Genomic DNA, 12,977 nt, shown 5'->3' with positions numbered 1-12,977 from the left:
TTGCTACCATATACTGCTTGCCATTGGCTGTACATGGTGGGGTGTCACTCCAGGAATTTTGCTGATTCCCTTTTGTAAGGTTCCCTATCCAATAAACATTTTATGTCTCTGTTGCTGTCTCTGTGCTCTTTCTTCAGTCTCAAGGCTAGCAGTGACAAATCTTGCAGATCTGCAAGGTGCAGCCCAACATTTCAGCTCTGTTACTCAGTTGTGTCCAACTCTTTGTGACCCCATGGACTGCAGCATGCCAGGCTTCCCTGTCCATCACCAACTCCCAGAGCTTGCTCAAACTCATGTCCATTGAGTCAGTGATGCGATCCAACCATCTCAAGAATTGACTCATTAGAAAAGATCCTGATGCTGGGAAAGATTGAAGGCAGGAGAAAGGAATGACAGAGGATGAGATTGTTGGATAGCCCAGTGGTAGTCATGTTCAATGTCAGCATTTCCATCTTTCATCCAATTCTTTTTCCACTTATAGCACCTCCAGGATTGGGCTTGGGGAGGGATGTGAATCTAGCTGGTGCTATTTGTAGCTTTCATTTGACTATTGAATGCCCACCTTCAAATGCTGGCTCTTTCATAACCACATTGGTAGATTCTTCAGTAATCTTCGTGGGCATGACTTCACTTCTTAGACAGGACCTCACTATCCAGACATTCATTATTCTGTGAACACTTTCTCTCTTCAACTTCTGTGTTCCAGCAGAATACTTCAGATTCCCTCATGCTGTGGGGCCAGCCCTCTGATACTGGATCCTTGCAGGATGACTCTGGCTTGGCTGCCCTTCTGCAGAGGCTGCTTTGCCCAGCAGTACACTTTTGTACTCTTGCCCCAGCAAACTCTGGAATTATGGAACATTCAAATTACAACCATCTCTCATTTTGAAGAACAATGCTGTTACCTCATCCAGCCTCCAAATGAGACTTAGAATATTCTCTATGTGTGTTCACACAGAGAATATGACATATTTCTTGTCTTCCTAGTCCTCACAGCTCCAACTTTTCTTAAAGGAAAGGAGTAGGAATTGAGGGGAATAACCATAAAGCTCACTACTCCTATAAATTAACATCAAAGGAATTCTTTTTCAATAAAATAATCAATCTAGGCTTCTCTTATTTATGTTGAATTTAGATGAAAGACTAGGAGTCACAGGGTTGACTGTGCTGTCTCTCAGCAATTCCTGTGGAGGCTGCCCTGGCCCTCTCTCTAATATGTAGGCTCATGGAAGCAATAGAGAGAGTCCAATGTGACACATTATGTTTGTCTTCCCTTAAGGAAATGGCAACCAACTCCAGTGTTCTTGCCTGAAGACTCCCATGGACAGGGGAGCCTGGTGGGCTGCAGAGTCAGACACGACTGAAGTGACTTAGCAGCAGCATCAAGGACTGCATTTGTAGTCTCTCCAACCTCATATCCCCAATGTCAGAGTTCAGAGTAGAGATGAATAGACTGTGTGGAATGATAACTGTTTGCTATGTATTACGATATATTTATGATAGAGTCATAGCAATACATTTTGCTACACAAGTAGAGAAGACTTTTTTCCTAATGTCTTTTTGAAGACATTAGGAAATACTGATGAATATGAAATTTTTTTTTAATTATCAATTAGTTTTTAAGGAAAGACATAAAGTTTCCTTCCCTGTTTTCAATAAGCTTATTTTATTGTTTTGTAGAGGAACATAATGTTTTTAATTATCTGCCATCATTTAAAAATATCAAAATTAATATTAATGCTCATATCAAGCCTGTCTGTATTTAAAGCAGGAATGGTCTTAGCTTTAAATAAATAATTATAAAAGTTTATTTCCAAAAGTTGTTTAGGACCTTTCTTGGTTGAAAGTAAGAGGAGCCCCTTGGATTTAATTTTAGTTGAAAAGAGAGTTTATTATAAAGATGACAGTGGTCATAATGGAACAACAACAACAACAAAAAACCTATGTAATGGAACAACAACAACAACAAAAAAACTGTAGCTGGATTTCAGGAACACACTGGAACGTGAGATTACTCCAGAATGCTCTGGCGAAGCCCCCAAATTCTCTCCTATTCAGTTTCCCAGCTTTTTCTATTTTGTAGTCCTCATGGTTTAACAGCTACTATTAATAACTTCTGAGTCAACACCTTACTAGTTTCACTGTCCTTAATCCTGCTTGCTCTCAGTCTTAATTCCAAATTCCTGTTTGATCAAGTCTCCCAGCTGCCCCCAGTCTAATCAACTGCGGCTGTGCCATTAGATCATGGGGGCGGGGGGTGCATTTCTCAAAAGCAGGGATGGGTGACTGGACTTCTAACATAAGAGACAATAACTAGGACAGATACTTCAAACGTTTAATTCTTTATCTCAGGAAAACTTTCAAGATTTTGGCAATCGATTTAGCTATTGAGAAGAGACATTATTCACTCTATTATTCTGACATGATTTATATTCTATTCAAAGATTGAAGAATCTTCTTGCTTCTCAATAGGGAAACTTCACTGTTATAACTTAACTGTTACTTATAACATTAGTTTCAGTCCCTGGTGGCTGTTCTATTTGAAATCAGAGGAGAGAAATAACAACAACATCTCTAAGTATAAATGAATCATAAAATCAGATTTTAAACTCAACCAAACTCCAAACTTATTGGGCTTCTTTTCTGATCATAATTTGTTAGCAAGTTCAGGAGGTGTCTAATCAGAAATTACATTTGACTCAGAAAAAGCTAAGACATTGGTTATTTTTCACTTGAGGATACACACATTATAATCATGTGGCTATTCTGGCAATGATCTAATCTCTTTTAAATTAAATTAGGCTCTATGATTTTTTAATTTTAAATTTATTTCTTTTTAAATTGAAGGATAATTGCTTTACAGAATTTTGTTGTTTTCTGTCAAACCTCAACATGAATCAGACGTAGGTATACATATATCCCCTCCCTCTGGAGCCTCCCTCCCATTTCCCTCCCCATCCCACCCCTCTAGGTTGAGCCCCTGTTTTGGTTTCCTGAGCCATACAGCAAATTCCCGTTGGTTATCTATTTTACATATGGTAATGTAAGTTTCCATGTTACTCTCTCCAAACATCTCAGGCTCTATGATTTTTAAAACACTATTGAACAGGCTTCTCCTTTGTATTACCATATTGATTTCTGTGGAACACTTCTATTTTACTTCCTCCAAATTGTTTTTTAACATGCCTTATGTTTTTTCCTCCAGTTCTTTCCTCCCCTGCTGTACAGATATTCACAGGGCACTTAATTCTAGTATATACCAAGGAAATAATGGATTCCAGGGCCTTGGGAGTGAAAGAGTTCAGAGGAAGGGGGAGGGCTGGGGAAGAAATAAAGGATACTGTGGGTAGTTGAAGGCAAGTATGGAGTTCTTGCCATTCACAGTAGAGCTCATTCCAATAATTAAAATTTCCTTTTTTCGTTTTTCAGGCAAACATGGCAAAGGTAGGATAATCTTAGAAGGTATGAAGTTCTGAGTCATTTTTATAGAAAGCTACAACCACAGGGGCACACAATTCTAACAAAATCTTATTTATATTTACAGAGTCATAAATAATATTTAAGTTTAATGAAGCAGCTGTGTATTTGTTGATTTCCATTGGTGCCACCAACAAGATGCAGTTTTATGTTGAGACTGCTAAACTCCCTTTAACTGCTAAACCCACAACATACAGAACACCCATAATTTGTTAAATGTGGAACTGAATATACAATACCCTCTAGAGTCTTTATGTTTCTGAACACTCATTTTAGGCCTAAAATAAATAGCAATGAAGCCAAACACTGCTCCGCTTGCTGAATGTAACTTGTTTGGATAGCCAGCTATTTTAACTAAATCTTTGCTTTCAAGTTGGAAGGTATTCCTCGTTATGGTGAATTTAGAGGAGTAGAGACTGGCAAGGAGATTGTTATTTGGACTTCGAGTGTTATTTGGCCTGGTTTTACAATTTTTATCTTCCTCTATTCCTCAGTATTCCCAAGTGAGCAGCCTGAAACTCATTAGAACACAAGTTGTGGCTCATTGTTCCAACCCACTTTTGTTTCTTAATTTTAGGTGAGATCAATTTGACCTATTTACACTATGGGGCATCTGTCACTCTAGATGAAAATCCTAGATAAGAAAGAATGAATCAGACTATGGGAGGTAGACCAAGATTTGATGGAGTTTTCTTGAGGCCAAGAAAACAAAGCCTCTCCCTAGCAAGAGGGGTAGGAAAGTGGGAAGGAGGAAATTGGACTTTTCTTGGAATGGAAAAGAGTGGGAATTCCTCTTCTGTCTGGTTTTGACTCAGAGCCCTGGGGAAACTTAAAGCAGTTTCAGTGGAACAGGGTGAGCCAGGAGCTGGAGAGTTCTGTATGCCAGTGGCAGCCCAGCAATTGTGCCAGCACTAGGACCCACATCCACCATGGGATGCCACAAAGAAACCGGTGGTGGGCAAATTTCTGGTAAAGTAGGCCAGTGGGCGAAAGTGAAAGTGAAAGTTGCTCAGTCGTGTCCGACTCTCTGCAACTCCATGGATAGTCCATGGGATTCTCCAGGCAAGAATACTGGAATGGGTAGCCATTCCTTTCTCCAGGGGATCTTCCCAACCCAGGGATTGAACCCAGGTCTCTCACATTGCAGGCAGATTCTTTACCAGCTGAGCCACTAGGGAAGCCCAATGGGTACATAAGTAAATCTGAAAATAACTGGGACATAGCCAAAGACTATTTGCTTTGATATGTAAAGATTCTTTTATCTTTATAAATATAAATATATATATATATATATATATATATATCAGTTTCCATAGATTCTTTAGCCTAGAACTATTAGATAACCACAATCCAAAATTCTCCATGGATTGTTCCCCACTTTGGTGAACACCTTTGATGCAGCATCATTTTGGTTCAGGCTAGATTCTATACTTTATTTCAAGTGCTTTCTACCCTTAGTAAGCTTGTAATCTTTGAAATTCTATAAAAACTACACTGCATATATGTAATAGACTAGAAGAGAACATTAATAATGAAAAACTTATGCAGGAAAATTCCTTTAAAATATTTGTATACAATAGCTGTGATGGTCCATTAAAATTACGGTTTCACAGAAAAGACCCTGAATAGCCAAAGCAATTTCTTCAGAAAGAAAAACTTTATTGGAGGAATCAGGCTCCCTGATTTCAGAATATACTATAAAGCTACAGTAATCAAAGCAAGTTGGTACTGGCACAAAAACAGAATTATACATCAGTGGAACAGGATAAAAAGTCCAAAGATAAACCCATACACATATGGTCAACTGAACTATATTACAAAGGAGGCAAGAATACACATTGCAATAAAGACAACCTCTTCAGTAACTGGTGCTAGGAAAGTTTGACAGCTACATGTTAAAAGAATGAAATTAAGACATTCTTTAATAGAATAGTAATAGAAAAAATATTTTTCTAATAGTAATAGAAAAAATAAACTCAAAATGGATTAAAGACCTAAATTTAAGATCATATACTATAAATTCTTAGAGGAAAACATAGGAAGAATATTCTTTGACATGAATTGCAGCAATATCTTTTTTAATCTACATCCTTAATGAAAATAAAAACAAAAATAGACAAATGGGACATAGTTAAATTTTAAAACTTTGTACAGCAAAAGAAACCATAGACAAAACAAAGACAGCTGCTGAATGGGAGAAAAAATTTGCAAATGAAGCAATTGACAAGTGATTAATCTCCAAAATATACAAACTCATACAGCTCAATATCAAAAAAACAACAACAACCCAATCAGAAAATGGGCAGAACATCTAAAAGAAGACAGATGGCCAAAAAGCATATGAAAAGATGTTAAACATCACTAATTATTAGAGAAATGCAAATCAAAACTATAATGAAGTATCACCTCACACTGATCAGAATGGCCAATGTAAAAAAATCTACAAACAATAAATACTAGAGAGATTATAGAGAACAAGGAACCCTCCTCCACTATTGGTGGGAATGTAAACTGGTATAACCATTATGAAGAATAGTATGAAGGTTTCTTTAAAAAAACTACATCTATGGGGTCGCACAGAGTCGGACACAAATTAAGCAACTTAGCAGCAGCAGCAGAAATACCACCTGGTTCAGCAATCCCGCTCTGGGCATATCCCAGAGAAAACTATAATTTGAAAAAAATACATGCATCCCAATGTTCATTGCAGCATTATTTATAATAGCCAAGACATGGAAGCAACCTAAATGTCCATAGGAGAAGGAAATGGCAACTCACTCCAGTATTCTTGCCTGGAAAATCCCACAGTTGGAGAATCCTGGTAGGCTACAGTCTATGGGGTTGCAGAGTCAGACATGACTGAGCAACTTCACTTCACTTCAAAGATAAAGAAGATGTGGTGTTTTTTATATATATATATATATATATATATATATATATACACCATGAAATATTGCTCAGTCATTAAAAGAGAATAAAAATAATGCCATTTGCAGCAACATGGATAGACCTAGAGATTGTCATACTGAGTGAAGTCAGTCAGACAAAGACAAATATGATAATACTTATAGGTGGAATTTTAAAAAAATGATACAAATGAACTTATTTACAAACCAGAAATAGAGTAATAGATGTAGAAAACAAACCTATGGCTACCAAGGGGAAAGGAGTGATAAACTGGAAGATTGGAATTAACATATACACACTACTATAAATAAAATAGATAACTAATAAGAACCTACTATATAGCTCCCTGGTGGCTCAGACAGTAAAGCGTCTGTCTACAATGCAGGAGACCTGGGTTTGATTCCTGAGTTGGGAAGATTCCCTGGAGGAGGAAATGGCAACCCACTCCAGTACTCTTGCCTAGAAAATCCCATGGACAGAGCAGCCTGGTGCAGGCTACTGTCCATGGGGTCCCAAAGAGTTGGACACGACTGAGTGACTGCACTTACTTATTGGGTCCCCTGGTGGCTCAGACGGTAAAGTGTCTGCCTGCAATGTGGGGGACTTGGGTTCGATTCCTGGGTTGGGAAGATCCCCTGGAGAAAGAAATGGCAATCCATTCCAGCACCTCACCTGGAAAATCCCATGGACAGAGGAGCCTGATAGGCTACAGTCCATGGGGTCGCAAAGAGTTGGACATGACTGAGCGGCTTCACTTTCACTTTCATATAGCACAAAGAACCTTATTCAACACTATCTAATAACCTATGTTGGAAAAGAATCTTTAAAAAGTGGATATATGTATATGTATAACTAATTCACTTTGCTGTACACCTGAAATTGACATAACTTTGTAAATCAACTATATTCCAATGATATTTTTAAATTTGTGGTTTCAAAGAATATTTGGTGGCCTGGGAGAAAGTAAGCGAGACAAAAAGCAGGATACAATTTTGTATGTAGAGTACAATTCCAATTTCTAAATGAATACTATACATTCATAGGAAAGAAGTTGTTAGTGTTGGTTCCTGTTCAGTTGTACAATTAAATTAATTTTCATTTTTTCTTCATGTTTTTGCAGTTTGCAATTTTTAATAATAATTTTACTCTCACCACTAAAAGTTATTTCTATAAATGTAGTTTTATAGACTCTAAGATATGTATTGCTGGCTGGAAAAATAAATACACAAAAGCAGATCTAAGAAGGAATGCTACCATTTAAATGGGATAGCAGGATTATGGTTGACTTCTTAGTTTCTCAATTTCCTTTCCAAGTCATTACACTTTTTTATAATCAGATCAGATCAGCCGCTCAGTCGTGCCTGACTCTTTGCGATCCCATGAATCCCAGCATGCCAGGCCTCCCTGTCCATCACCAACTCCCGGAGTTCACTCAGACTCACGTCCATCGAGTCAGTGATGCCATCCAGCCATCTCATCCTCTGTCGTCCCCTTCTCCTCCTGCCCCCAATCCCTCCCAGCATCAGAGTCTTTTCCAATCAGTCAACCCTTCACATGAGGTGGCCGAAGTACTGGAGTTTCAGCTTTAATATCATTCCTTCCAAAGAAATCCCAGGGCTGATCTCCTTCAGAATGGACTGGTTGGATCTCCTTGCAGTCCAAGGGACTCTCAAGAGTCTTCTCCAATACCACAGTTCAAAAGCATCAATTCTTCAGCACTCAGCCTTCTTCACAGTCCAACTCTCACATCCATACATGACCACTGGAAAAACCATAGCCTTGTCTAGACGAACCTTTGTTGGCAAAGTAATGTCTCTGCTTTTGAATATGCTATCTAGGTTGGTCATAACTTTCCTTCCAAGGAGTAAGCGTCTTTTAATTTCATGGCTGCAGTCACCATCTGCAGTGATTTTGGAGCCCAGAAAAATAAAGTCTGACACTATTTCCACTGTTTCCCCAACTATTTCCCATGAAGTGGTGGGACCAGATGCCATGATCTTCGTTTTCTGAATGTTGAGCTCTAAGCCAACTTTTTCACTCTCCACTTTCACTTTCATCCAGAGGCTTTTTAGTTCCTCTTCACTTTCTGCCATAAGGGTGGTGTCATCTGCATATCTGAGGTTATTGATATTTCTCCCAGCAATCTTGATCCCAGCTTGTGTTTCTTCCAGTCCAGCATTTCTCATGATGTACTCTGCATAGAAGTTAAAGAAACAGAGTGACAATATACAGCCTTGACGTACTCCTTTTCCTATTTGGAACCAGTCTGTTGTTCCATGTCCAGTTCTAACTGTTGCTTCTTGACCTGCATACAAATTTCTCAAGAGGCAGATCATGTGGTCTGCTCTTCCCATCTCTTTCAGAATTTTCCACAGTTTATTGTGATCCACACAGTCAAAGGCTTTGGCATAGTCAATAAAGCAGAAATAGATGTTTTCCTGGAACTCTCTTGCTTTTTTGATGATCCAGCGGATGTTGGCAATTTGGTCTCTGGTTCCTCTGCCTTTTCTAAAACCAGCTTGAACATCAGGAAGTTCACGGTTCACATATTGCTGAAGCCTGGCTTGGAGAATTTTGAGCATTACTTTACTAGTGTGTGAGATGAGTGCAATTGTGCAGTAGTTTGAGCATTGTTTGGCATTTCCTTTCTTTGGGATTGGAATGAAATACGAAAGTCTAAATAAAAATAACTATTGTATTGAAATTCTAATAAGGCACTCAATTAAAAATTAAAACAATAATAATTTAAATCTAATTGGTAAATAGAGTAAGCACCAAGGGAAATCACAGAATTCTTTCTCTACAATAGAAATATATAGATAATAAAGGCAGAACCACACTCCCCAAGCACAGTATCACATGAATGAGGGGACACTGCCAGATACTACAAGATACTTGGAGGCAGAGTGGAGAGGATTAGCCTGTACAAGCTGGGGGGCCAGCTTACCTAGGCTTACTTCTGACTCTACTGCCTACTGGTTGAGACATTTTTGTAAGTCACTAAGTTTTCTGAGTGCGAGGCTTCTCACCTGGAAGGTAGCAATGGTAACAATTGCTACTCAGATTTATTATAAAGAGTGAATGTTCATAAAACGTTTTTTTTTTTTAACATGAAGCATATTTTTCAAATGCTAACTCCTACATAGTCACACAGTTGACATGTTCTTTTTTTTATTTTATTTTATTTTTTAACTTTACAATATGGTATTGGTTTTGCCAATATGTTCTTTATGCAGAAAAGCTCTCTGTCTTCCCACAGTTGGGTCCAAAACTCTCCACTATATCAATTCTGATTGCTAATTACGTAAAGACTAATTTCAAACTCTACGGTGACTTTAGAAGCCTAATTACTCCTGATCCACTATTTTAACAAACTTTCAAAAGTGAAGGTAAAGATGCAGAAAAGTATGATACATGTAGAGTTCAATTAAATTTCACAAGGTGAACACACCCATGTGACCACCATCCAGATCAGAAAATAGGTCACTACCAGTATCCAGGAGTCACCCTCATGCTCCCTCCAAGTCGACCCTCCACTTCCTCCCCAGAAGTAAGCATTATTCTGACATTTGATACCAGAGATTAGTTTCTCTTCGTTATAATGGAATCACTTTTGCCCAACTTCACGTTTCTGAGATTCATTGAAGTTATGTGTAGCAGTAGTATGCTCATTTCCATTGCTATATAGCATTCCACTATATGGATAATTACATATCCTCCCACAGGTGGACATCTGATTGTTTCTGACCAGATGAATAGTATTGGTATAAACATCCTTGCACCTGTCTTTTGATGAACCAATTCATTCAGTTATCATGGACATATACCAATGATCGTGATTGCTGGGTTCTAGAATATACTTGGAGAAGGCAATGGCACCCCACTCCAGTACTCTTGCCTGGAAAATCCCATGGACAGAGGAGCCTGGTAGGCTGCAGTCCATGGGGTCGCTAAGAGTTGGACACGACTGAACGACTTCACTTTCACTTTTCACTTTCATGCATTGGAGAAGGAAATGGCAACCCACTCCAGTGTTCTTGCCTGGAGAATCCCAGGGATGGGGGAGCCTGGTGGGCTGTCATCTCTGGGGTCACACAGAGTTGGACATGACTGAAGCGACTTAGCAGCAGAATATACTTAAACTCATCTTTATTTGATATACTCTCATGGTTTTCCAAAGTGGTCCCACTTCATTTTTTATTATCCCCTCCACATGATCCCTAACATTAGCATTCTACTTCCTGTTTCTATGAATTTGACTACTTTAGGTAACTAATATAAGTGGAATCATATAGCATTTGCCTTTTAGTGACTGGCTTATTTCGCTTAGCAGAATGTCCTCAGAATTCGTCGATGTGGTGATATATGTCAGAAATTCCTTCCTTTTTAAGGAGGCAAGACTGTACAATGGAGACAGTCTCTTCAACAGGTCGTGCTGGGAAAACTAGACAGTTACATGAAAAAGAATAAAAGTAGAATATTTCCTCACATCACACGTAAAAATAAACTCAAAATGGATCAAAGCCTAAATGTTAGACATGAAACCATAAAAATCCTAGAAAAGAATATAAGCAGTTCACTCTTTGCAAATCATAGAAGTATTTTGGGTTGGGTTTTTTTTTGGGGGGGGGGGTAGGGCGGGGACTGTCTCCTAAGACAAAAGAAACAAAAGCAAAAATAAACAATACCAAATTAAGAAGCTTTTTCACAACTAAGGAAACCATCGACAAAATTTAAAAATAGCTCCACTGAATGGGAGAAAATATTTGCAAATAATATAACCTACAAGTCTTCCCTGGTGGCTCAGTGGTAAAGAATCCACCTGCCAATGCAGAAGATACAAGATATGTGGGTTCAATCCCTGCATTGGGAAAATCCCTTGGAGAAGGAAATGGCAACCCACCCTAGTATTCTTGCCTGGAAAATTCCATGAACAGAGAAATCTTTCGAGCTACAGTTCATAGGGTCGCAAAGTGTTAGACATGCCTGAGTGACTGAGCTATAAGGGGTTAATAGCCAAAATATATAAACATCTCATACAACTCAATATCAAAAATAAATAACTCAATTAAAAATGGGCAGAAGACCTGAACAGACATCTTCCCAAAGAATATATACAATCACAAGAAAAAATGCTCCATAGCACTAATCCTCAGAGGAGTGCAAATCAAAATGACAATGAGATAACACTTTACATCTGTCAGAATGGCTATCATCAAATATGTCTACAAATAACAAATATTGGGGGGCATATGGAAAAAAGAACCCTAGTACCTTGTTGATGAGATTGTAGATTGGTGAAACCAGTATGAGAAACAGTGTGGAAACTTTTCAAAAAACTAAAATAGAATTACCATATGATCCAGCAATTCCACTCCTGAATAAATATCTGAAAAAAAAAAAAAAAAACAACAGTAATTCAGAAGGATACACAAACCCCAGGGTTCACAGTAGCTTTATTGACAATAGCCAAGATATGCAAGAAACCCAAGTGCCTATCAACTTATGAATGGATAGAGAAGCTGTTATACATATAGAATAGAATATTACTTAACCATTAAAAAAAGAAATTCTACCATTTGCAACAATATGGATGGACCTAGAGGGTATTAAGCTCAGTGAAACAAGTCAGATAAAGACAAATACTCTGTTATCACTTATATGTGGAATCCCTGAATATTCATTGGAAGGACTAATGCTGAAACTGAAGCTCCAATACTGATGCAAAGAGCAGACTCATTGGAAAAGACCCTGATGCTGGGAGAGATTGAAAGCAGGAGGAGAAGGGAACAGAGGATGAAATGGTTAGATGACATCACTGACTCAATGGACATGTTTGAATAAACTCCAGGAGATGGTGAAGGACAGGGAAGCCTGGCATGCTGCAGTCCATAGGATCACAAAGAGTTGGACATGACTTAGTGACTGAACAACAACAACAAAAATAAAACAATGAATATAACAAAACAGAAACAGATTCACCGATACACAGAGAAATCTAGTGATTACCAGTAGGGAGAAGGAAGTGGGGAGGAGCAAAATAAGGGATAGGCAATTGAGAGATACAAACAAGCCTTTATTTTATAATAACTTTAAATGGAGTATAATCTATAAAAATCTTGAATTACTATAATGTATACCTGAAACTAATACAATATTGTAAATCAACTATACTATTTTAGAAAAACAGAATTTCTTTCCTTTTTAAGGCTGAATAAGATTCTATTAAATGTATATACCACATTTTCTTTATCCTTTCATCAGTCCAATGATGGACACTTCCACCTTTTCGCTATTATGAATGATGCTGCTATGAACATGGATGTACAGATACCTGTTTAAGTTCCTGCTTTCAATTCTCTGGAGTCTAGAAATAGATCTTCCAGATCATAAAGTAACTCTATGTTTAATTTTTTGAGGAACCACAATACTCTTGATAGCTTACAGTGAACGGTGTTAGATTCGTGATCTCTAAAGAAAATAATTTAGCTTCAGGACCAGAGATGAGGCTTCGGGCACTCAGAGCTTCATGTGGCAAAAGTTTTATTACAGTGAAAAAGGTCTGTCTGACCTAGACAGAAGAGGGCAGAGAG

General features: G+C 38.1%; 1 long non-coding RNA gene across 1 annotated transcript in view; it reads right to left on the bottom strand.

Moving 5' to 3' along the window:
- The window catches only part of LOC147379097 (uncharacterized), a 54,345-nt gene that overhangs the window by 39,896 nt on the left and 1,472 nt on the right, over window positions 1-12,977 (bottom strand). Inside the window, exon 2 of the long non-coding RNA XR_015145997.1 lies at window positions 11,739-11,773. This is a non-coding gene — a long non-coding RNA (uncharacterized LOC147379097). The remainder of the gene's footprint in view (window positions 1-11,738; window positions 11,774-12,977) is intronic.

This window comes from Bos grunniens, chromosome 1 (assembly GCF_055505025.1).
Source record: "Bos grunniens cultivar Pamir isolate PY7600 chromosome 1, Bosgru_T2T1.0, whole genome shotgun sequence".
In the NCBI taxonomy this organism is placed as follows: Eukaryota; Metazoa; Chordata; class Mammalia; order Artiodactyla; family Bovidae; genus Bos; species Bos grunniens.
This window is presented reverse-complemented; position numbering and strand designations above follow the sequence as displayed.